At 28.0% G+C, this 17236-nt stretch overlaps 1 protein-coding gene and 1 long non-coding RNA gene across 3 annotated transcripts in view; one reads left to right on the top strand and one right to left on the bottom strand.

Moving 5' to 3' along the window:
* LOC106692765 (serine protease inhibitor 88Ea) overlaps positions 1-17236 on the bottom strand; it is a 38630-nt gene that overhangs the window by 9116 nt on the left and 12278 nt on the right. The gene's annotated exons all lie outside the window — the stretch shown is intronic.
* LOC136795393 (uncharacterized) overlaps positions 5237-17236 on the top strand; it is an 82716-nt gene continuing 70716 nt past the window's right edge. The window contains exon 1 of the long non-coding RNA XR_010842977.1: positions 5237-5538. This is a non-coding gene — a long non-coding RNA (uncharacterized lncRNA). The remainder of the gene's footprint in view (positions 5539-17236) is intronic.

Below are 17236 nucleotides of genomic sequence, written 5' to 3'. Positions count from 1 at the left end.
AAACATCCTGTAATTAGGAAGGCAATGACAGGGAAAGATGGTGGTGTCCAAGAAATCATCAGAGATAAGTTCATAACTGCCATATATTTTCATTGTGGGAGCCATTGCTAGACCTTGTTGATGATTTAAATTCAGTTGTTTCATTCTTAATAATTTATTATGATTATAGCTAATAAAAATTTAAAAAGTAATGAATGAATTTCATGAAGTAGTAATAAAGTGGAGGGGGTATTTCTTGGAATGCGGAATATTTTTATTTTATCCAACGTTTGAGAATGGAATACGTATATTTACGTATGTGTGTGTTTAATGGGTTAAGGCCTGCTCCCTCCTTGGTGAAATCCTGCCTACGCCCATAGGGATAGATTTAATTTCAGATGGTGATCCTGTATGAATTACATTTTAGGAGGCAATTTAGAACACTTGTGACTCGTCAATTGTAAATAATAATGGACTAAATTTAAAATGTTATTATTTTGAAATTAGATAACTATTTAAAGAGGTGTATATTTGACAGATAGTTCTGAAAATTTTACGAATGCTTAAATTCATAATCGGTATGAATTACCGTTTAGCTGTACCATAAAGAGAAGAATTACTAAAGGAGACCACGATGTCGGATTCAATCCAAGGTTTCAGGCCAGTCAGTAGATCGAATCGATGCGACTAGAAGGACATATTAGACATAACATGGCTGTGGATTCAGGGATAATTCTGAAACAATGTCCAGGAGTCCTTTTATACAAGTTATTTTTGTCGTATACTTTTTTGTTTATCCTCCCTCTCATTTATTTCCTAAAGTTGCTCTTCAAATGCTTTCAAAACTATTTCCTTGACTATCATTGATAACATAAGATACCTTTGCTTTTATTCTTTAGTTTTCAATCCTTGGTGGATGCTGAAAGATGTACCGTACCAAAGAATGTATCGAACTAATTCACTAAGATTTCAATACACACGAAAAAAACTTGAAGATATTCCGTTGGAAAGGGAGTGCCTCCTCATTCAGAAGAATCATATTAACCTTGTTTTACTAGTAGAAAGTAAAATGGCGCGGAATCCGAATGAATCATACGTTGCGTAGCCTTACCATTCCACTTTCACTGCATCCTTTGCTGAAGCTTCCGAATAATTCATTTATTTTTTTGAAACTATCTTAGAACAAGGCGACTCTAAAGAGATTCATTTTTATTAAATGAAATCTCACAAAAAGTTTAGTGACCTTAAAATTCTCATGCATTTAATCGAAAATAGGCTAAATTCAGAAAACGTTTTTCGGGGTAGAAAAGAATGAAGGCACATAAGATGAGTTGCGATTTAGAGGCGGTCTTTTCAGATTTTATGGTTATCCAAAACTGCGACGTTAAGTGAATTTCCCATGAAATGAGTGTCGAATCATCACGAATCTGGAACGCTCTATTCACGCTTGTCATGGGAGATGAACAGCGTCTTTTGGTTTTAATATTTTATAGGCTTATATATAGGTCAAAGGCTTATATATAGGTTTTTTTTTTACTTTTGACTGAAGACAAATTTTATGTTCTGGAAAAATTCTTAATGGTTCGTTCATCACTGAATTACAGTAATTTAAGATTTTACTATTATAATCTTATTTGGTGTAACTTGAAAACCACTTAGGAAGACGTACAAAGAGAAAGAACGGAGCACAATTTTTTCTATGCGACTAATTTTTTCTATTAAATACAAAATATACTTTATACTTAATTAAATACAGGTAATGTTGCTTCTTTGTTTTAAAGAGAGCCTTAGGTTGAGGGAAATTAGAAAAGATGGTTTTAATCGATTGCGAGAGTGGACAATTAACACATTTTTCAACGTTGAGATTGTCTTCCAAAATATAGATTTAGACAGAGGTAGTCTTTTTTTAAATTGTTTGAAATGAATTAAAAAGTTTCAATCTATTTTCCTTTCTCTAGCAAAGTAGATTAAATTAAAATGAATTAAAATTTTTTATAAAAAGAAGAAAAGTGTAACATAACTGTAACTTTTGAGAACTATAGAATACCTATATATTTCAGTCAGATATTTTATACCAGCGTCCATAGTATAGTAAGAATTTATATAATTCCATTTCGGTCGTTATAACACCTACAAATGAGTTATCTATCACGATTTTTTAATATTCTTAGGTACAGTAACCTCATGAGCCAGAAAATTATTTTTTAAACGGAATTAGCTGTTCTAGAGAAGAAATGAAACTTAAAAATTTAACAGTTATGCAAGATTGCAAGTGGTAGCAATAATAACTAAAGCTACTTGGACTTAGTAAGCGATATTACATTCCCATTTGTTTTTATATGTCGTTGCATTGCTTGAATAGTTGTACATTTGGAAAAAAAATTGATTTTATTAATAATTGGACGTATTCAAAAGAGTGTAACGTGGACGGTAGTTTAACTAAGGTCTTCCTGCAGACTTTCCTAAAGCTATTAGAATTGATACAAATTAATTCCATTCTACGATACAATTTATGGAATACATCAAACAAAAAATAAAAAACTAATTTTGTTTGTCAGATGTTCAAGAAAAGCATTGATATTTAATGTCAGTAAAATGATTTATTTACTCATTACATAGTTAGACCTCATTACACATTTAAATAATAAATGTTTTTAGCGAAATAAAAAACTCTTTTTTTTTCCATTTTACTAATTTATTTTTTTAGTTTCCCGTCAAGAATATCTTGTAAAATTTATCTTTTCATTGCCTAAAAAAGTTCTGAATTATAATGATCTTTTTCCAACTAAGGATAAATAATTTTGACCCCCACCCAAAAAAACAAAAAAAACATTTAATTTATTTAATTTGATTTTTGTCCTCCAGGAATGCAATGAAAGCCCACTGTGTGGCGCAACTTCTGACTCGAGCTTGCTAAGGTGTCACCTTAATAACCTCGGTCACCATGGCCTCTTAGATCTGACCTCACCTGCACCACAGTTTCGCAGACACTGCTGACACACAAAGAAATTTCGAAGTAAGTGATTAATCAAACATTTCAAAAGAGTCGTCCTCGAAAATGAATAGATGAGGAGACTGACATGGTGTACTCCAAGGCACTAATTGAGGTGTAGTGGTCTTGTGGCGTGTATTGTCTGCCCGCTCCTCTAACGGGCACAAGGTCTAATTCTGATTCAACTCATCGGCACTAAGTCCTGTTTTTATTTAGGATGAATAGATGCTGGTGAATGCTGGTTTTTTGTAAGCATTCGAATGGTTACCCTCGTTTTATTTTGGACGACGCTAGTCAATAGGCACGATTCAGGAATCAAGTTTTTTGTTTTAATTTTCTTTCGGTTCGAAATCAACCTTGCCTTTTCTTGAAACTCGCAAACTCGTATTCAGCCATCATACAGAAAAGAAACCGGACCTCTAGTCATTTAAATCCAATATTATCGTACTAACAGTTGCTGCTTCGAGGAATATTTATGAAAGTTTCCCAGAAAGAGGACAGTTTTCCATTGTGGGTGTGCCGGGAGCGAAGGCTATACTGTTTCGCAAAACCCTGGGACCTTAGATATCTCCGACAGGGGATATCGCAGTCATCATCGGCAATTGCCACTTTCACCTCGGCAGTCTTTCTTCTCTTACTAACCCTAAGCATTAGCTGAGCTGCAGGGTGCATTATTGATGCGAAATATTTTAATTGAAATCAATTGACGAATACAATTTAAATTATAATTTTAATCAAATTCAAAATCAATACTACACCTAAAGCAAACATACTTGTAAACCTGTTAGTAATCTTCCATTTATTATCCATGAATGATGGAATCACGTCGGAAGCAAGGATCAATAAATTATGTAATGATACAGGTATATTCCAAATACAACAGTCGGTTTTTGCAAAGTATATATCTTTTTTTATTTATTAATATTTTTAAGTCATTCAAATTTATTTGTTTTCTCACTAGCAAATATCCCTAAGTATTAATGATGAATTTAAAATGAATTCAACATTTATTACAGTAATAAAGGCGCTTAAAGTAGCGTTTTCGAAAAACCGTTTCGCATTTTCAAGCACTATTCCTGTCATTAAAAAATTTCCAATAATTTTTATTTAATTGGTCTGAAATGTTGTTTGTACATTCTTGTCAAAAGGAAAACCACAAATTTAATACTTTTTAGTCAAATTCTTATGGCTATATCTATTCCATCTACTCTAGCCCATAATAAAAAGCACGTCATGTGAGGTACTTATATTGTGGTTGGCAATATCAGTATTATTAGGAACTAGGCCACTAATTAATTTATCCATTGTTGCCTTTTCTTGTAAAATTAATGCAGGAAATTCTCTTACTAATATGAATTTTATGGGCTTACAATATTGTGCCGATGGTTTTTCCATTTCAAAGCACCTGAGCCATATATTTATTAGAATCTTTAGGAGTCCAGTGGTTCTGTTTATACACGCCATCCCCAGAATGCCCGTAAAATCATCGTTTAGACATTAATTTTAAAGGATCACCTATATCTATTTTTTTGTCAAAGGAACCGATAGTATATTCTGAGGTTTTATACCATAAATTCCCACAAATCTACTGATGTTTAATATCCAGATACATTTATCTGGCCGGGTTATCTCTGATTTTGATTTTTTTTTCTAATTATGGTAATTAAGAAAAGTATTTAGGAAGATGCTATTAAATTTCCTAAAACCTACTACAAAACTAACGCTTGAAAAGTGGTTAAATATTATCGATTTTATATAATTTTACATCCTAAAACGGGGCATTAATGTAACTAATATAGAGTTAAAAAAAATATATAAAAAAATACATTTGGAATTAAAAATAATCGAAAAAAATAATTTTTGGGAGTGTATAAAACATTTCTTCATTTTTCTTAAAGTTTAAGAGCTTCAACTAGCTCTTGGAACTTCATTATTAGTACTGATACTGAAGATGTCAGCTACAGCTTAATAAATGTTTAAAATTTATCACTTAGCGAACCTTAGAGTATGAAAGTTGATAAATTACTAAAAATGGAATAAGTTCAGCTTAAGTCTCAAAATTGTGTCGAGAAATGAAATTAACAAAAGAATAGAGGGATGAAACACAAAACCAAACTATGTGTCCAAAATATTAAAGTGGAGAAAAAATATTCATTAAAGGTTTTATAAAGTTTTGTTATAGAATTCCATCACCATAAACAGACCATGTCGAGCAACATTATGTTATGTTTTCTTTCACAGTTCTTTTAAAAACTGGAAACTTTGAAGAATAGCGTATCAAGAAGTCCTGAAATCCTGTTCTCTTAGAGGATGGAGAATTAAAAAAATATTAAGGATGTAACTGAATGCTGAGAGGGGATGTGACGTCAATGAGAAGATCGGGGGTAAGGTCACTTATACCAGGGTCTTCGGAATTGGCAATGAACTGTGCAGTTCCGTAGTAGATAGAAACTGCTATCGTACATCGAGCAAATAATCGATTATATCATATAGAGTAGGTCAAACGTCAATGTCGATTTAGAATCTCGCCGATATCGGATCCGGTAAACCTTGGACTAATAAAGGAAGTGAGTTCACAAACATTCAAATATCATATAATTCTATAATTCTGTAATTCATTTCAAATGATTCAATATAAAATTAAAACACCAAGAAACTAACAGTTGAAGAAAAACACAGAAAGCTTCAAGATCCTAAACTGACTATAAAGGGAACTCAACTCCACATTCAGTATATATCTTAAGATCCCTATTGCTGCCAATCACACCCAATCCAAATTCTTAGGTCAGTTTATTATTTCACAATTTTTTTTTTAAATTTTAAAAGTTGATCTTCCATTATAATCTACATAAGTGTATTTCCACTAGACTCAACCTTTAATAAGCAAGCCAGAAACTCCACCTTCTCAAAATTTGTTAACCTCAAAATTTATTAACCCCAAATGCCCAAAAGCGAACTGACATAGTTAACATTTCTGCGAGAATATTCGGACACAAAAGAAATACATAGTTCTGTCCAGTAAACTATCCTTTATTTATGCATTGTATGACGTTTCGGACAAATGTTTTGCCATTTTCAAATCGAATTTCTATAATCATAAATTAAACATAGTCAACTATCCTAATCTTTTTTCTAAATAACAATCCTTTATTTTAAACATTGTGTGTCTCTTCAATTAAAATATATATATATGATATCCATCTTACGAAAACATAATACAATCAATAAAAATTTACATAGGTAAATTTTTAATAAAACTTTATTTTTTTATTTTTTATGATATAGTAGAGAAAAGCCAAAAACACAAAAAATATTTATAATTTAACAATCATTAGTATTAGAACACTCTCCTAATTGGCGATAAACTGTTTTTCATCAAATTTTACATTGTTTTCATAATAATTATTATATCTGGGATAAGAATATTTATTACATGATTTAAAAAATATATAATTATGATTATTGAGAATGTCTAATTTAAGATTCTAGGATATAGATTCGAAAATAAACAAAAATTGATCCGAAATGTCATCTAATAAATTAACCAAGGATAATTGAAGTATCCAAGAGTGTTTAGTTTCGCCAGAACTTGTTATATAAAAAATATATGAATTTTTGAAAACAGTTTACTCTATAACTGGATTTAGTGAATGACAACAATTTCTTCCTTATTACAATATAATAATTTATTTCATATTATACAGCAACGTTTCGGGAGATTTCCCCCATCTTCAGGCTGCTGATAACAAAAAACTTATATTTAACATATAATTTTCTCCTATTAGTCTTATTTGCTAATATATTATAATATTATTGTCATTAATGAGTAAAAAACTTTCTAATAGTCCTACATTGCAGGAGAACAATTGTTAATGACAATAATATTATAATATATTAGCAAATAAGACTAATAGGAGAAAATTATATGTTAAATATAAGTTTTTTGTTATCAGCAGCCTGAAGATGGGGAAAATCTCCCGAAACGTTGCTGTATAATATGAAATAAATTATTATATTGTAATAAGGAAGAAATTGTTGTCATTCACTAAATCCAGTTAATACCTTAAGAATCTTCCAGTCAAAGGATTATTAAATTTAGTTTACTCTATAGTTTTGTAGTAACAAGTGATTATTTTCCCCTATGCTTTGTTTTTCTACTCTCAAGGAAGCTTTGAGGTCCCAAAAAATCACAGGTTCTCAATTTAAAACATTAAATACTTGATATCTGTTCTAGCAATATTTTTAGATTTAAATATTGCTAGGAGAGATTACAAGCTGTTAGATCTGAAAAGTATCATTTTAAGTATGCTATTTCTTGTATTTTGATAATACCATAATAGTTGGCATAACTTACTACACTAACTTTGCCATTGAAGAACGAATTAGAACAAATTCACATAGAATATGCTCAGCTTTTTCTTTATTTTCTAGACTCAAATGCTGGTAGTTTCATCAAATTGTATATTCTTTAAATAATATTTTAATGGGCAATAGCCTTAAGATATAAATTGTTCAAAAAATTTCTTATTAAATTTGGACAAAATTCTGATTCATCATTCGAAAAAAAAAAAAGCCAGCTTCATTCCATATTTTAGTCAACTTGTTTCCTTGCAGATGTTTGTATCAAAGAGTTTGAATTCCAAGCCCTTCCTTTCTAGAGCGTAAATGGTATCACTTATTTTAGTTAAATGATTCATTTTGCGTATTTAAACAATAATTTATTTCAAATATTACAGATATATCACTCTAATACTTTAAAAGTGGTTTGAAAATTATACATACAAGGAAAATCCAACAGAATCAACGTTTTATCTTTTTTTTTTAAATACAATTATAATGCATAATAAATGCAAATGTACACGCTAAAGATTGAAATTATAGTTAGCTATTCTTTTTCATTATTTCATAAGCAGCTTTATCCTTACTCGCAACCTTGGAGAATGTCGGTAAGTGTATGTGAATTTCTTTCCAGCCTAGCAACAAGGATTTATATACAGTTTGTAAAAATGTTCAATAATTCATATTTAAATCCTTTTATTAAGATTAAATTAATTAAAAAATAAAGTACTTTGGATACTTTTTCTCAGCTTTTTGTTTTTTAATCACTAACATGTCAGCCCTTTTCAAAACTTTTAAACATAAAGCCTTAAAATGAAATATTTTTGCTATAAGAATTCTCAACTTAGAAGAATACCCAAGTCTTTTAACCTTTATAATGGCCTAAAGACTGGTAGGTTGGAGTGAAAAATATAAACTTAACGCAAAAGGATTAAAAGAATTTTTCTTCAATTAAAACATATTCATTTGATATATGAACTTATAAAAATCAATTTAAATATTTACAAGATTTATCTAAATTTAATCATCGAAATGGCAGGATTTTATTTTCGTTAAAGTCAGATAATAGGAACGTTGATAGTTAATCTTAATTATTTCAATTTATACAGATAAATGTTATGAAATCAACTATTCATAGAATCAGTAACTGATAGAGAAAACCGAGGAATATTTTCCTGCTTTTTAAAGAAATATTTGCTGTTAAGAAAAGTGGTCGTTGAAGAGTAATATTATGACATTTAGTAATTAATTCGTTGATTGCTTCAGATGAAGATTTTTAAGAAACGAAATTGGAACATAGTGTAGTAAGAAGGGTACTGATTTGCATTTGAGGTCAAGTATTCAAAGGAATATCAATCAGCGAGGAAGGTAAGACGCGAGAGAAAATACCGACCCACGCTCAATTCCTTTTCTTGTTCTATTTCATTATCTCATCTTTATCTCTGCTAGTACAATTCAGGATCATTCTGATAACATCGAGATCTGTTTCGAATATCCGCACTTCTAGTATCCAAAGGAAGGGATAGCGAATTGGTGTGAAAAAATCAATCGTACAGTTGGTGAAGGAAAACCATATTGTCCAACCTTTGAATGTTTTACTTCTTCATTGTAAAAAAAAAAAAAAAATCAAAATTTGTTGACAGCTGAGGATAAATTGAGGAAATGTTTTTAGGAAAATAAATACAAATGGAAGATTTACTTTTTGTCTGCTTCTTTCTAGACATTGAATAACATGGACCACAATTTATACTTTGATATTTTGTGAAATCGACATCTTTCTTACAAAGGGTAATCCATGATATTTAGCTTAACATGTTAAAGTGTGTTAAATGAAGAAATATTCCCTTCTTTTAGCATGTTAAAGCAATATAACGTGGTTAAGAGCACTAAATGGAGAATGACGTGATGCAACAGACTAGCTGAGCTCTACATCATTTTATCTGTGGTTTTGATAGGTTAGTTAACACATTGTTCGTGTTGTTTTTGTTTTTAAACACTAATAAATTAATGGGAAAAAATAGGAGAGTAAACAAGGAACAAGTGGAGGAAAGATGTGACGAAGCTGTTGAAGATTCTATTATCTCGTTAAGATTACATGGTTACAAAACAAGTTACCCAAAAAATCCGCTAGGAGCTTCTCTGCATTTAACATATAACATGGAGTTTAAATTAGGCTGCTCACAATCCTCTACTTTTAACATTTAGCATGCTAAAACGTTTTACATTTAACACAGAATGAAGACCTCTATATTATCGATGGAATTTTCGGGGTTTTATGCTAATTTCAGGATTCATTAGGATAAATGAGGTAGGATTGTTACTTAAAATATCATTTATATTTTGTCAATTGTTTAAATTATTAAACTGTTACAAAGAGATTTTGATAATTTTACAATCCCGTTATTGTGGTTACTTCACATATCTCGGTCAGTTGGACATTAGAATATGCAGAATGACTAATAAGTATTTAGGAGTATTTAAGGAGATTTAAATAGACTTAAAAGGAGGGAACTGATATGTCTTTTTAAGCGCTATATTACGGATCAGAAGCAATGACAAAAAAACTATTAAAATAAGTTAATTTTAAATTACATAGTAAACTGTGTCAAATATTATTTAAAAACGAGTAAAATATGTCCTAGTTAAGATATTTTGAATGGTTATTTCAAGCCGCTAAAAAATGCTATGTTTTGTATTTCATAATTTCCTGAATTATTCCCGATTTTATTTATCAGTCACTTACTAAAATACAGTTTTCCCACCTTTAGAGGAACTTCCCAGTTTAATAAGTTTTAAGTCTATATTAATTAATTTGAAGTATGTCAGAAAAGAGGCTGATATCCCTTAGCAATTTCGTAAAAAAAAAAAAAAAAAATGATGTGATAGGTATCTGTCTCCTCAAAATAATCACAATTATTGAAAATCACTTCTTTTTTTTATAAAGTGTGCTTAAATAGGCGTGCAACAGACAAAATTTTTTTTTTTATTTTACCTATTCTTTAGTTGTCCATAAACTGTAGTTAATTTTTGATAACACACTTTGAGACAGTCAATAAATGGACCAGGGTAGAGAAAGAAACCCCCTGTCTGCGGTAATATTTTTGGAACACGTCCATTTCGAACAATAATCAAAACTTTTTTTTGTCAGATGTGCTTCTATTCAAGCCATGCTAAGCAGTGATATTTAATGTTGGCCTAATAAATAAAATCTGCCAAAAAAAAAAAAATAAATAAATAAAATAACTTGAGTAATTTTATTATAGCAATAATTTGGTTGCAACGTTATTTTAAGTAATTTTATCTTTGAAAATAACAATGAAATTTACGTAAATAATAATAATATTTAATATAGCTGTTAATGAAACAAGAATTATTGCCAAAGTAACTATATTTTTTATATCGTGCAATAATAATAATTGCAAGACTGTCATTATAACGGACCTGTTAAACAAATAAAAAAAGAAATTTATAAGTATTGTTTTCTACTAAATGGTAAAGAAAAAACCTTTTCCGCAAAATATTGTAAGTATTTTAATTATTTAAGGCATTTTTGAAACTTCATTATTTTTTTAAGGAGAGAAACTTTTTTTTATTTTCTTTTAACTAACTTTATTTTCTTTAAAAAAATGATGAAATTTAAAAATTTACATAAATTATAAAAATACTTAATATAGCTAGTAATGAAATAAAAATTATTGCTAAAATTACTAAAAAGAGTTTTTATATAGTTTTGTACACGACTTTCATAATAATAAAAGTTAGTTGATTATTAAAAAATAAATTATTTTTTTTTGTTATTTTTAAGGAGAATTTTATTAGGTTATACCCATAATAAATATTTTATTTTTTAAAAATTAGAAACGAATCTCTCTATTATATAAAAAAAAATTAGTGATCACCCTGTAAGATTTTATTTTACATATAAGGTGGAAAATAAAATAAAGACTTAAAATTTATTTTTTTTTCCTGCTTATACTATATTGAAAAAATAATAAAAGCTGACCTACAGAATATATGTAAATTATAGTTATACAATTTGATTATTGCAATTAAATGAACGATTGTATAATTTTTAAAATTGGGGTACTCCCTAGTTTTTCAAATTGTAATTATTTTGGCTGAAACACATATACTTTGAGTTTCTAGTGTTTTATAATTAAAAAGTAATCAATATATATCATTTATTGGCACGATGTAAAAATCTTGAGAGTCTGGTATATAAATATAATAATATATATAATATATTATATGGATATAAATATTCAACAGATTCATTCCTTAAAGTATATTATGTTTTTTACTATGCCAGCTAGTTTGAACTAGCGGAAGGACTACAATGAGTGGATTATTCTTATTCGTGCGTGCATGAACCTCCGCTTCCTACTTAGGTGCCCTCATTTGGATGAATCATTCCGAAATGTGACTAAAACGTAATATTTTGTAGGTCATCTAGACCTGCGTTTTTGTTAGTTATCATTATTATTTTATTTTTTAGCACGATACCCGTAGAGAAGTTAAAAGTATCTACTGCGATACGGAACTGAAGGATCATCTGTGTTGAAGGGGATAAGAGGAACTAGATAGGTATCCCAAGCACTAACTAGAAATGTAAACTGTAATTTATCATGTTACTAATTTAGTGTAAATTCCCAGAAAAATCATACAACATTCACTTAATACAGATATGTATCTAAGTTTAGTATAGACGGGTGGGCTAGTGTTGAACATATTGTTATTTAAAAAAAAAAAAATCAAAGACCAGAGAAAGTGATATTTATAAACAATTTTTTTAATAAAAATTATATTATATTTTTATTTATGACTCAAGTTTTAATTACCATCTATCAGTTATACATTCATTAAATAAATATTATTTACAATTAAAAAAACATGTAATATTTAATAATTATAATAGAATCACAAATTAGATCCATGTAAATTATTAATAATAAATTAATTTATATTTGCTGATCACGACTCTCAATAGATCGTAAGTCATTAAAATGCAATAGGATCAGAAATAACGCTCTATTGGGAGTTAGTATAAGCAAATATTATTTACAAAATGGCTTCAATCCAATTTAGGATTGTAATTTTACTTTTACAATGTACTATGTAGACCAGAAATATCATATCTCACTTCAACAAATTAACCAAATAAAGATAGTTAATGGTACAAAAGATATATTTTTTTTAGATTTTTTTGTTAAAATATTTACTGGAAGGTTATTAACTGGCTCATTGGTTATTAACTTGGTAATTAATCTATCTTGAAAAACACTAAATTATAATTTTAGGGTTTCTCGAGATAGAAGAGACGAATATAAATTTTGTTCCTGGCAAGAATACATCAGTTTAACAAAAGATAAGGAAGCTGTAATGCAGTCGGGAAAAACCGGGCGGGTCTCTGTTTTTCCTGGTTTAATGGAATGTCTTTATTTCTCCTTTAATTATTCATGAGATTCTTTAATATTTTGCATTTTTCCATTGTTCATTATTATGAACAATGAGAGATGTTTATTTATTTATTTGTTTAAATAAACAAAATTTAAGATACTTCAGAGAAAGAATTTTTAAAGATTCGTCATCCAAGACCTGTCTGACTATTTCACTGAGGATAGCATCTAGTTTATTTTAAACATCATTTAATTGTACATTAAATGCCGAGTTTATTCAAAATCGTTAGCTGCGATTTTAAGAAAAAAAAATGAAAAATCCATTTTATTAAGTGGCTTCCAGTCTGTCAATTTCAGTTGCGGGTACATTCCAGGCATATATTAGGCTTAAATATATAATTTTAATTTCATAATACTTTTCCGTTTTTGAGCTAGTTGTTTGGACTCCGGGCCCTCAAGACTCGAATTAGGAATTCCAAAATAATTTCCCTTACTATATATATAGGTAATTGAAAGTAAAAAATTATAAATATGAGAAAAAAACCAACTGCTTTCATTGAATTCCTAAGACACATTTTCTTCAACGCCAGTTTATAACCAACTAGTAAATATTTTAACAAAAAATATATCTTTTGTACCATTAACGAGAGATTAACGACATTTATTTGGCCATTCTGTTGAATTGAGATGTGATATTTCCTTTCTGCATTGGTAATATTAAAAATACAATCCTAAATTGGGTTTATGCCATATTTTAAAAAATAAGTGAATTAATATTTGCTTATACCAACTCTCAATAGAGAGTTATTTCTGTTCCTATTGCAATTTAATGACTTACGATCTATTGAGGGTCGTAATCAACAAATATATATTTATTTATTATTAACAATTCACATGAATCCAATTAGGGATTCTATTATATTTATTAAATTACATATTTTTTTAAAAATCGTAAATGATATTTATTTAATGAACACATAACTGATGGATGGTAATTAAAAATTGAGTCATAAATAAAAAAAAAAATCATAAGCAATTTTTATTTTATGGTTTTATACTAACTATAAAATAAAATAAATCATTAGCAGTCCATTTGAATTAAATTTATTCACTTGCCTCCAACTTAAATAAATTAATAAAACTATTTTTTTCCAGAATGAGTTTTGAAGAAGTTTTATATGCAGAAACACTAAACATAGGTTCAAACCGGTTTCCTCAACCAATTCACTACCAAGGTTACTTTGAGGTTATACTTTTACACATTACACATTAATTTTAAATTTACACTTTATTTGAAACAAAAAATAAAGATGAAGTTAAGTAGCGTTTATGATTATAGGTAAGATACAAATAAGGGATAATTTATGATCAATCTATCAGTGAAGGACTTTTCGTTTGATATTTAATTGATAACGGAAGGAAATAAAGGCAAGTAAAATCGAATCTCAAATTACAAAAAAAAAAAAAAAATGAAATTAGTATATTTTCAAATATTAAAATAATACACGTTTCACTTACGAATTAATAATCGGACCATAGAAGACTAGAACAACTAAATTTTACGTTGGAATATGGAGTAATTTTTTTTTAAATGTTAAAATATATAAGTAAATGTTAAATCTTTTTCAATGACTATTTAATAAATTATTTTAATGTAACATTTATATAAATAATATTTGTCTATATTTAGAAAACATTTTTACTTCTACAGATACGAATCAACAACTTAAGTCCAAGGGCAACCTAAAGTTATAATATTGAAAATATAATATTATTTCATCGGTAATGGGAACACTTGAAAAATCAGTGATTCGTACAAAATAAGAGGGTCTACTTTTTTAAATAGTCTAGAAATATTGAGTTTTTTTTTTAGTGTTGATTTTAAGTTGTTTATAGTCTATATGATATTATATATATATAATTTTATTATTTAATATACATAATATATTATATTACGTAATATAATATGTATCTTATATATTAAAGATTAACACAAGATATGAAATTTCAGAAATTTGGATTTGGAAAGCCAGGGGCAAAAGTAAGTTTCAAACTAACGTTATAGTAAATGTAAATCACAATGAGAAACTAGGTACAAATCTGTTTATCTCTGACCTCATGTCAAGGTCTAAAATAACAACTCCAAGAAGATCCTTGGCGTCGAGGAGTAAATTATTAGAAATCGTTTTATTTAAGTTTTCCGTCAGAGTGATTTCAACATTCCGTCTGACGTAGATGGGATAATGCCAAAAAAAAGTATACAAATTACCGACACAAAATTGTTTAATATAGTCATCGAATTTCAGATAATGTTTAGTTGCTACTGAAAATAAAATCATAATGCAATTACACTGGGTAACCTCAACAATTAATCCTTAATTGATTTTGAAAAGAATAAAGTTGAGGAAAAAAAAGGATCAAATTTGTTTTTAAATAAACTAAACCACTCTCAAACAAGAATATATTAATAAAAATTAATCTAAAATTTTAATTTTATATTTTTTAATAAAATGGGATTTAAACTAAAGAAAAACTTCTTTCACCCGAGTTTCTTGGACATAAAAGTGAACAAAATTAGCCATTCGCAATTTTTTATTTATGAGGGTAATTTAGGTGGAACAACATATTACCCATTATCAAAAATAGTTGATTTAGGGCTTGACTATTTAATAAATATAAATAATTGAATAAAGTGGACTTTATGGAGAGATTTGAATAAAGGCACAGAATTAACTTAACATTGTATTTTAAAAATATATTTTAACTAAAACAATAAAATTAAATACACAAAATGAAAAATGAAACTTTATATATATAAACAAATAAATAAATAATTAAACTTGACCAAATTGAGATGTTTTGTTTTTAGTTTTACTGGGAATGAAATTTCTCCAATATTTCTATTGGAATGAATGATTTTGATTGATCAATCAATATTGTCATCGTTTCATTCCGACTGGATCGTTCTTGTTTTTTAACTTCGTTCATTATCATGTATCCCTTACTTCTCTTCTTTCATGCTCGACTCTGGTTGAGATTAACTTTACTGACTAATTGTTTATAAGGGAAATTGATGAAGCGAATGTAATTATTTTTAATTGAAGCACTGACATATGTTTGACAGTGCACTGTGTGTATTATGTCTAACTGTATAAGTCTATTGAGGCCAGGTTGATTTTCAATTGTTTTCTACACTGACTAAATGATAGGTGTATACAGAAGTGAGGTAGTTTCATGTTACTTTTTATTGTTCAGGATGTTATCCTTAAACGATAATAGTTTAAAAACAGAAATTAAGCGTGTTAAATTTTGAATGAATATATTCTTAATCATTACACATCATCACAGAGGTCACGCCTATTGCAGCATCTTTAAAATTTTATTAATAGTATATAAACCACATAACCAAATATATATACGATATGTTATCCATACTGGTTTTATTTAAAACAATTTTCATTACACCTACAGATATTTTCAGTTTCTTTGTTAAATTTGTTCTACCAATTTCTTAATGACATGTTTCAAAGATATTAGAGGTTTTTTAATTTCTTCTTAAAGAAACTTTTTGGCCATATATAGCATTTAGGTTAGTTATGATATAGTTGTATTTTATTTATATATTTTACATAATATTCTGTAATTCTCTTTATAAATTAAACTTTCTAAATTTTTTGTAGTTAGTTTTTTTTTTAGTTTTATATATTCGCATTTACACACTTAGAATTATCTATTATATTATTATGTATTTAGTATAATACTCTATTTATAATATATCAGGGAAGCTCCCTAATATATATTCAATTATGAAAGAGTAAATTAATAAACACATATTAGATTTAAAAACAATAAATTAAAACAAAAAGACATTGGTGCTATATTTCAATGCCGCTTAAACATTTTTCCTTGCTCAATTTAAATTAAGGGAAAAATCGTGCTTAAAGTTCATAGGAAGTATTTATGATAAAATTTAGAAAACAATTCCCTTCTTTTTATTTATTTATTTTTTAAATATCTCTGTGAGAATAAACTTAAAAACCAAAACCACAGAATGGTTCTAAATACCAAAACCAATAAACTATATTTCAGTCACAAAATTGTTTCTTGATGAATCTTGAACTAACGACTATACAATTTCATTGAAAACGGTTCACTAGTTTCGGGGAAAGCGGGATCGTTGGCAATAGTGGATGATGGAGGAATTACCTTTGGTTGTTCTTAAAGTAAAAATTTTTGAGATTTCAGAAAAAAAGAGTAAAAAAAAATAAACACATCATAAATAAGAACCAGGTGTCATTTTCCTGCAAACATGTTAAATTTTATTATATTTTAAAAACATTAATTTTCAATATTAATTATAAAATAACATAGATATACGTTTCAATACTACAATATAATTTTTAAGGATAGAGAATTCTCTATCCTTAAAAATTATGTATTAAAATTAGAAAATCGTTTAAAAATAAATTTAGTACTTATGTCAATAACATTACTTAAGAAGTTTGAGAAATTATTGAATATAATAGATAAA

Source organism: Halyomorpha halys, unplaced genomic scaffold (genome assembly GCF_000696795.3).
Source record: "Halyomorpha halys isolate HHAL.00 unplaced genomic scaffold, Hhal_1.1 Scaffold71.1, whole genome shotgun sequence".
Classification (NCBI taxonomy): domain Eukaryota; kingdom Metazoa; phylum Arthropoda; class Insecta; order Hemiptera; family Pentatomidae; genus Halyomorpha; species Halyomorpha halys.
Note: the sequence above shows the minus strand (reverse complement) of the source record. Positions and strands in the feature narration are given on the sequence as shown.